This window comes from Prinia subflava, chromosome 10 (genome assembly GCF_021018805.1).
Source record: "Prinia subflava isolate CZ2003 ecotype Zambia chromosome 10, Cam_Psub_1.2, whole genome shotgun sequence".
In the NCBI taxonomy this organism is placed as follows: Eukaryota; Metazoa; Chordata; class Aves; order Passeriformes; family Cisticolidae; genus Prinia; species Prinia subflava.
This window is the reverse complement of record NC_086256.1, coordinates 30,411,330-30,420,776: the sequence shown is the minus strand read 5'-3', so window position 1 is coordinate 30,420,776 and position 9,447 is coordinate 30,411,330.

The following is a 9,447-nucleotide window of genomic DNA, read 5'->3' as shown; positions in this document are numbered from 1 at the left end:
GCAGCCAGGACGTGGCAGGGCTCCAGCAAGAGATCCTGTAGATCATTGTAATGTGCCCGAGTCTTACAACTGCACAGTGTGTGCAGGAAAGGGATGTTGGGATCAGCTGAGCTTTGTCCTTCCCGAGACTGGGATCCATCTCCCTGCTGGAAGCCCTCTGACAGTGCGGTGATGCTCACGAGCCCTGATGCTGGCAGCAGGGCACCAGGAGGCTGCAGGAGATGGGTGTGCGGTTTGCTCCTTGTGCCCAGCCCTCTCCCTCCTGTCAGATGCACAAATTGGAGTTATTGCCACAGTATTTCCCGGTCTTCTCGGAGCCAAAAGCACATCAGTACTTATTTTGTTTAATTTACGCTTAGTTTCCTGCACGGAGCTTCTTGCAGTTCTATCCCCAAAAATATGTTCAGAGGAAAAGGTCAGCTCTTCAGGGCCCAGCACTCTATAAAGCCCACAGTAAGGGAATATAATAGAGCAGATAGAGCAAAATTGGTTTCTCTGTTACTGAAAACCCCTCAGGTCACTGCCTTGTTTGCCAGGCTCTGAGTAAATCGTTTCTCTCCATTTCAAGTGTTTCCCAAAGTACTTCCCAGGGCGTGCCCAGCACCTCCACTGCCCGGCTCAGAGCTGCACGGTGCAAAAGCCTTGCTCTCAAGTCTGACAGTAGGATGCAACTGGGTTTGGAAATGTTATCTGATATTCCTTGCTCACAAAGGCTTTGCTAGTGGCAAAGTGATATTTCTGTGGGGGAGAACACCCTCTTCATTGCTTGGTGAACAGCTCACTCACTCACTGCTACTGCTTGGGCAGTACCAGGTAATTTTGGAATCAGTTGTTGTCCAAAATCCATTCCATTTTGGAGCAAATCAAACTCTGGCTGTTTTCTACCCATTGTGTTTCTGGCGTGTGAGGATCAGAGGCATTTCCAAACAGAGATCTTCCCCTTGAATGTTAATGAATACTGGGTTTTACAGAGCCATCAGAGACCTTCACAGAAGGTCAACATACTGTGCCTTCTTAAAAATGGTGGGAGAATATTTTTCTTTTCCTCTCATAGCTTCAGCATCCTTTTCAAACCAGCAGTGGGTAGGATGGCTCCCAACCCCCCGATGATTCCGCACATCATGCTGGGATACCCAAGGGCACCTTGCCTTTCCCAAGAAAAAGAAGCTGGTCCATCCTCCAGTGACTGCCAAGCTGGGGAAGGATGTGCAGGGAAGCTGACACAAGCCTGGGTGCTTGGGGGAAAAACTGGTTGTCAAGCTGAGTCCTGTCTCCTGAGAGTCTGGGTGAAACCTTGAACTTGTATTCAGGAAGCATCCAAACACAGATGTGTTATCAGCCAACTTCCCTCCCTAAACTCATTTGCAGAAATTAATTTCAAGAAGCATTCTGGAAAGAAAGAAATTCTTACTGTTTCAACGACCAGAGATGTGCTTAAAAAAAAAAAAATCCTTATTTCACATTGAATGGAGCACTTGATTCAACTCATAAGCAAACACCTTGGTAAGTACTGCAGAACAAACCCATTCTCATTTAAATTTAGCTTGATTTCTAAATGAAACATTTCTAATAGATCACTGGAGCCTTTCAGGATTGTTTCTATTTAACATTATGACTTAGCAACTACCACATTTGGTGAAAGGAAAAACACTTTGCCAAATGTACAGTCATTTAGGCGAGCCTGAAATGGTGAACAGCCTCTGAACAGATGGCCATGTTTTCTGAGCCTTGTTTGGGGCCCACTGACACTGAGGTTGAGCTGTTGTCCTGGATGTTTCTCCCAAGCATGGAAAAGTCCCAGGTCTTTCTCTCCGTCCATGAGAGTCTGGGTGATGTTTGGCAAGCCGTGCAGGCAGGGGACCAGTCATCATGGGGAGGGCTTTAAACCTCTTCCCCATTTCTCCCCCTGCCTCCCACACCCATAAATTATTCACTTCATTGCAGACATCTCATGAATTATTGATCTCAAATTTGGTGTCTCCTAGCAACGTGTTTACTTATTCCATTGCCATCCTTGTCCATCACTTGGACACACAGGGGCCTCTGGCCACTCTCCCAGTGGCTCCCCTCACTCCCCCTGCCCCGAGCCAGGTGTCACAGCGTGGCTGAGCCTCTCTCTGGCCCTGTGGGGGATGTGAGAGGAGTTTGCTTGAAGCTCTGAAGTTAAACTCTCTTCTAAGGGCAAAACCTGTGGGCTTTGTGCCATCCCAGGAAGGGTCAGTGCCATGCTTCATAGGGGATGCTTCAGCCTTGATCTGGATCTGCAGCTCCAAAGCTGCTCCAGAGCCCAGGTCACTGTGTTTGAAACTGGGAGCTGCCTCTAGGAGCTTCCTGCCTCTTGAAAAACAGGGAAAGGAGGATCAAGGAAGACAAACCAGCAAGGCTGAACCTTTTCAAATAGTGTAGCTGGAAGGGAAAAAAGACCCCAAGATCACCTTTGTCTTGTAGCAAACTCTTTTGTTTGGTCATTTCTCTGGGAAAGCAGATGAGAAGGAGCTCTGCAGCATCTCCCAGCCGTAGACTCCCCCAGTATCTCCATCCCTGCAGCCTGCATGGCCATTGCTGAAAACCTGCCTGCAGCTGCAGGGCTGTGCAGGTGGGCAGCAGCTGGACCCACCTCTGGCAGCTCTTGGGAGCTCACCTCTCCACCCAGCAGTGGGGGTTTCCTGAGGAGGCAGGGTGAGCACTGGAGGATGGAGCCAGCTTTCCCTGCTGAGTGCTGCTTCAAGCCATGCCTGGTTAGGCAGCTCCTGGGCACAGTTTTCTGCCTGCAGACACCATGTTCAGACGAGTGGGATCCAAGTTTGTTGGGACTGTCCCTGTGCCACACAGGACTGGAGGCCACTGAGCAAAGGGAACCTTGTGTCCGCATCCACTGATCCTTTATAGCACCCCTCTGAGCTTCCCTGTGCTTGAAGTTGGGCTTGGTTTTGGGGCTGGCATGGGTCTGGAGGGTGTACTTGCAGCAAATCTTTCCTTCCAGCTCCTGCTGGAGCAGTCCTACACTCTGCAGGTACCTGACTGGATCCCCAGTGCTTGTGTTAAGAAGGGGCTGATGCAGCCCCATGCAACAATCTCCTCTAAAATGCCACCTTTTCTCATACATAATTCAGAGGTTTCTCTAAAAATAAAGTTCCTCAGGCAGCTTCTGAAGCCTGAGTAATTTGCCTCCCCAGTCACGGGAGAGGTGAAGAGCTCTGCTCTCCCTCGGGGCCTCTTGCTCGAGGTCTGGCCGAGGTCCCAGCCCTGCGCTGGCTGCTGGTGCAGCTCAGGGAGCAGAAACCCTGTGGGCACAGGGCAGGATCGCAGTCGCTGCTGTGTGATGGGCTCTGCCTTCCTGCAGGGACAGCAGCCCATGAAAAACATCCAGTGACCCTTGTTATTTTTTCCCTCGTTGTGTTGTCGTCCCCGTGACCTGCAGTGACAGTGACACCCTGGGGGTTCCGGGGGACCATGGCACGCACAGCAGGAGCAGCAGAGGTTGTTTGCTAACAAGGCAACAGCAACGAGACTGCTGCCTTGGGCTGTTACATGTTGACATGCACAAACGCCTGCTACCAAATGGAGGGCTGTGCAAGGTAGAACACAGGACATCTTCCCATGGGAAAATGTTCTGAGTGTGCTACATCTCCCCCAACACAAGGTTTAATAGCCCTAGATCAGTTTTAATAAAAAAAAAAGGAAATCTCAGCCTTCCTCCAGTACCTCCAGCTCCTCCGAGGTATTTTGATGGTGTTCTACTTTACTGAACCCAGGTGTGCACCGAGGTCCTAATATGCAGCAAGTGGTCATCATGATTCATATTTAGTGACACTCCCTACAACATTTAAACTCTTTTCCCTCTTTTTTGTTGGGTTTTTTTTAGCATGCTGGCAACCCAGAGGTTATTGCTAGGAATCCTTTTCTGATCAATGGACTGATAAACACCTTCCTTATGCTGTCAATGATGCCAATTGTGTTTCCCTGTGCCTAGGAAGAGATCCCTGCCAGTTTGCCTGCAAATCTGCAGCAATGGCAGGCATTTCCATGGCTGGGAGTGACAGGTGGGCAGCAGGAAGGATGCCAGTTCTTGCTTTGGTTAATGGCCTTGCTGGCAAATCCCAGGAAAAGCAGAGCATGACCAAAGCAGCCCAGCAGCACTGCTGTTTGGCCCTTGCTGTTTCCACCCTGAGCAGCCAAGAAAGGGCGGATTGCTCAGGAGTAGGAAAATGATGGGCAGTAGACAAGAGCCCCTTTGCATTTTCTGCAGGTCTGTTAGTCACTCCCTGATTTCCCAAAATAGCAAACAAATGAAATAGTTCTTTTGCACTGGTATGACAATAATAAATGGGTCTGGAGTAACTCTGGGCTCTGCTTGGGCAGGGTTGCAATCCTGAGATCCTCTGAATAAAGCATTCTACTGCATGTGCCAGCATGGTCCCCAGGGCCAGCCCAGGAGTCTCTGCTGGGGAGGGAGGGAAGGGCAGAACAAATCCCTGCATATTGGACATCCTGAATCCTTTCCCAACGGCAGACACTGAAGCAGTGGGCCCAGCACCACAGGCTGTAACAAGTGCTGAGCATCTGCATGGCTTTGAAATGTTACTAAGCAAGTAATTGAAAAGAAGAACCCTGTCCCTGACACCTGCACACCTCCTGTGGCCTCCATCTGCAGGATGCTGTGACAGGCACGTGTGTGAGGATGGCTGTTGCAGACTAACACATCAGGGGACTGTAGGTGTACATGAGAAAGCAACTGAGGGCTATGTAGACAATGACTCTTAATTTAAAATATTGTTTTTTCCAGACTGTGGCTATTGATGTGGGACTTCTCCTCCTGGCACTTTTGAACCTGACCTCATCTCATTTTTCCTGTTTTACTCTGATCTATCTCCCTGGCAGGCAGCGGGGTGAGCCAGGGTCTTGCTGGAGGTCAGGGGTCTCCTGGCTCAACCTAAGCATGGGTCCACAGCCCCACAGTGAGGCTTCAGGGAGGCTGGGAAGTGGCTGAGATATATCTCGTTGGACAGGAAATCGATACCTAGTTTCAAGATACTTTTCTATTGCTGTTGATTGCTTTATATTGTATTAAGAGCCCTTCAGGGTTCTGTCTTGGAAACAATGCTCTTTAATATCTTTATCAATGGCAGAGACAGTGAGGCCGGGTGCACCTCAGTGAGTTTGCAGATGACACAAAGCCAAGCAGTACATGACTCAACAAAAGGAAGGGATGCCATCCAGGTGGACCTGGACAATATTGGGAAGAGGGACAAGAGACACGGAGGTGTGGGAGAAGGGCAACAACTCTGGGGAAGAGTCTGGAGCATAAGTCTGAGGAGGAGTGTCTGAAGGGTTGTCTAGCTGAAGAAAAGAAGGCTCAGGGGGAACCTTATCACCCTTTAGAAATTCTTGAAAGGAGGTTGTAGCCAGGTGAGAGACAGGCCTTCTCTCAGATAATAAGTGACAGGACAAAAGGAAATGGTCCCATGTTGTGCCAGAGGAGGTTTAGGCTGGATACAATGAAAACTTTCTTCCCTGGTTGTCAAGCACTGGAAATAGGCTGCCTAGGGAAGTAGGAATTCTCCCTTATCCCTTGACCTTCTCTGTTAGCCAAAATAATGTTTCTTGCTTTGCAGCTATTGGTTTCAGCATGGAAAACATGTGTAATTGAATTGGAGACAGCTGCTGGGATTTGCAGAGAGCCTGAAAGAGTTACTGCAAGATACCCACAGCTGTGTGCACCTGACTGTGCTCCTAATCACAGTGCAGGCAGAACCTTCATTACTTCCATTGGCATGTCCACTGAGGAAAAGATCAGATAGTAGAGCTGTAACACAAGAAAAGGAAGGAGGTAGGAGAGGGGGAGATGTGCAAGTTCAGCTGCGCCATCTGGTAGATGAAGATATTGAGGAAATATCCCTGGGTCCTTGGCTGGTGCCAGGGTGACCAGCGCTCCAAGTTTCTCCTCCCCCAGCGTCAGAAAGTCAGCATGGATTGAAGGGGCTGAAAACCAGAGAAGTTCCCAGTCTTTCCCACACTGGATAATGATGTACACACTTGGCCGTACTGTAAAGAGAAAAAAGCCACCGTCCTTGGAGTGCTGGGACATGAGGCAGCTGTCTTTCCCTTTTTAATCCAAGCAAAGCAGGCACCTGGCGGGGATGGCAGAGCACAAGCACCTCACTCAGATGCCAGGGGGCTGTGCAAGCAGGAAGACTGCAGGACCCTTGAGGACTCTTTTATCTCATGAACAGCAGGGTTTGCCTTTTGCTGCATCTTTCCACATAATTACTGCTGGCTGAAGCAGCAGCTGTGGCAGTGTCAGAATCTCTCACACAGGCAGCAGGGAGAGCAGCAGCTCCCTGCACCTCTGAGTGATGGGCAGCAAGGGCTAAATGCCAGAGCACTCAGGCTGAGCTGACCTGAGGGAGGAAACAGCAGCTTCAGATCTCCACAGGCCATCAGACCCCACAGCCGGGAGGGGAAGGCAAACTGTGGCTCACACAAGCTCTGGGCTGCACCTCTGCTCTCCTCCAGCAAGACACACCGTGGGCCAGGACAGCACTGGCACCGTTCACGTGTTTTATTTCCTGTGAAACAGGTGGAGAACAGGAAATGCTGGGGACACCAGCTCCTGCCCATGTCTGTGCTGGCTGAGAGGAAGGTGGTTCGAGCAAGCCCAGCTCCCTGCAGACCGCTTCGGGCAGGGTTGCTGAGCAGCTCTCCCTTTTGCTCAGAGACTCTCTTGGGCCCTTTCCGAGCTGCAGACAAAGCCACCCCCTGTCTCAGGGAGCATCCCTGTGCCACAGTGGGAACGTGCAGCGCATCTCAAGGGCCTGCCCTGCCACCATACACCTCTGGTGGGCTGTGCCTGCAGGGTGAGCCCTACTCCCAGCATGTTCCCCCCACCCCTGTGCCCCGTCAGCCCTGGACACGCTCACTGTCCCAGGGCTGGGCAAGTGGCACCTGCACTCCTGGGGGGCTGTGTCAGAGCCCCGCTGGCTGGCAAATAAACAGCCTGATTTGGCCACTGTTGTGGGCCTCTGGGAACAGGACCTGCCTGGCCAGTGCACACGTGTGAATTTGTGTTTGCTCTGGCTCCCGATGCTGCGGCTGCAGGGGACAAAGAGGCTCTGGATGCTGCAGCATTCCCACATTTGCCCCTTTGCAGTACTTCATAAATTTACCTTGGGAATATTTGTTCTAACAGCGTGGCCCGTTTAGCACATTCGAATGTCTCCTGCTGAAGTGACAGGTTTAACATTTCCCTTTAACCAGTACAGATTGTGCCACCTCTGGGTAATGTGTGAACAAATCACATTGTTAGCGCTGTGCAATAAACCACTTTTATCTCGTGCTGGGAGAAACCACCGAGGCTCCACCGACACCACACTGCCTTTGGTGGCAGCCCTGCCAAGCCTGTGCTGCACCCCCACATGCTGAACACATGCTAATCTGCAATTCCCAGTCAGAGTAAAGTTACTAATTGATGTCTCTTTCAAATCCTGGTGATGAAAAAATGGGACAAGGTAGTTCAATATCTCACCAGAGAATCTGTTGCAGGTCACTGGGATAGAGGACCCCAAAGAAAGCTTCGTGTGATATATTTATTATTCCCATAAAAGTGAATTTTTCAGGGTTGGTGGGGTTTTTTTGGTTTTTTGTTTGTTTGTTTGTTTTGTTTTGTTTTTTGTTTTTGTTTTTGGGGGGGTTTTTTTGTTTGTTTTTTGGGGTTTTTTGTTTGTTTGTTTGGGGTTTTTTTTGTTGTTGTTGTTTTTTGTTTTTTGTTCTGTTGTGGGGGGGGTTGTGGGTTTTTTTGTTTGTTTTTTGGTTTTTTTGGTTTTGGGGGTTTTTTTGTGGGTTTTTTTTTTGCCAGATGGCTCCTTTGATAAGGACCTGTTTATTCACTGGTGTGGTCAGAGCTATGTAACTTGATACACTGGGAAAAAGAATAAGTACTGCAGCAGCATTAATGCCATAGATGTCAGTTTGCACTGACCCTAAAAGCCACAGGGTGTATTTGCTGTTTAAGAAGAGGTTTTTAATGTACTTTGCATGCTTTAGCATCTTTAATGGCTTAATGAACAAGGCTAATAATGACTTTCAAGTTGTATATAGGCTTCCAGACAGATGTTTAGCATCCTCCATGGGACTGAAAAGATGATTTCCCTTTCCCTTGAGGCAAGCTGGGAAGAGGAGATGCACAGTGGCTGAAAGGAGCTGGAGATGTGATGCTGTGTCAGCAGCACTGGTGGGTACCTGCTTGTCTGACCAGGAGAGCTCTGCAGGTGATGGACCCCAGAAAAGTGGGCTGAGGCTGATCCAGGGAGACATAAAGGGAGGCTGTTACCTGCCTTTTGGGAAGTAGAGGGAGAAAGAAATGGCTGTGGGGGTCCAGCAAGAGAATGAGTGCAGGAGACAGAGTTTGGGACAGGGTGGTTGGGGAGAGGAGCTCTGGTGGCTTCAGTTCCTGCTGGAAGAGCACTTGGATAAAGCAGCATGCTCTGCACCAAGGCAGTTTCTGGAGCACTGAACCACTGACATCCTGGCACAGCTGGCCACAGGCTGTGACCCAGACCCAGCAGCCACAGGCTGTGACACAGACCCAGCAGCCACAGGCTTTGACCCAGGCCCGGGCAGGTTTGTGACCCAGACCCAGCAGCCTGGACTGTCCTGTCCCTACCAGAGTCCTCCAAGGGGACTCTGTGAACCCTGTCCCTGAAGAGCCTGGAGCTCCTTGCTTTGCCTGTGGGCCTTGGGATGCTCAGAGCTGTTCTTATCCCAGGCAGGACTTAGCTGTGTCTTTGCCTAAAAGTACAGGATGCTGCTTCCAGCTCTGCTGCTTGCATGATTTTTGATTCACTAAGTAAAAGTGAGGAGGAACTGGTGCACTGTAATGATTTTCCTCTCCTTACATTTGGCTGCTCATTGACACTGGCTCAAACACAAGAAGCACATCAATAAGGAGCAGATGTTGCAGGCAGGCTCTCAGAAAAGCCTTTCATCTCCAAACTAGGCCTGGCTGCATGGCTGCAGGGCTCAGAGAGGAGCAGTTCTTCTCCCAGACAAAAGGAGAAGGAGCAGAATGAGAAGGCTGTGGATATACAGGAGCCAGGCCATTGGAGGCCAGAAAGACTTTGAGGTGGACTGAGCACAGGTGAGGAGAGGCCAAGAGCACCAGAAGGCTTGGGGGATTCTACTGCTGGCTGCAACTACAAAATGGGAGGGTAATTGGGGGAACAGATGAATGCCACACAAAGAAATTCAGAGTAAAGGTTCCCAAGGAACAGACTCAAAGGAAATGCAGTGCTTTCCATGATCTCCACATCTCTGTACTCCCTTTCTTCTGCCCCTCCTGAGCTGGCAGAGTATCTCACAGGGGGTTTTGCTTCTAGCCCTCCTGGTGCAGTCTCTTTGTCTTTAAACAGCACTCCCAGCAGCCACCAGGTAGGAAGCTGAGTTATGTCT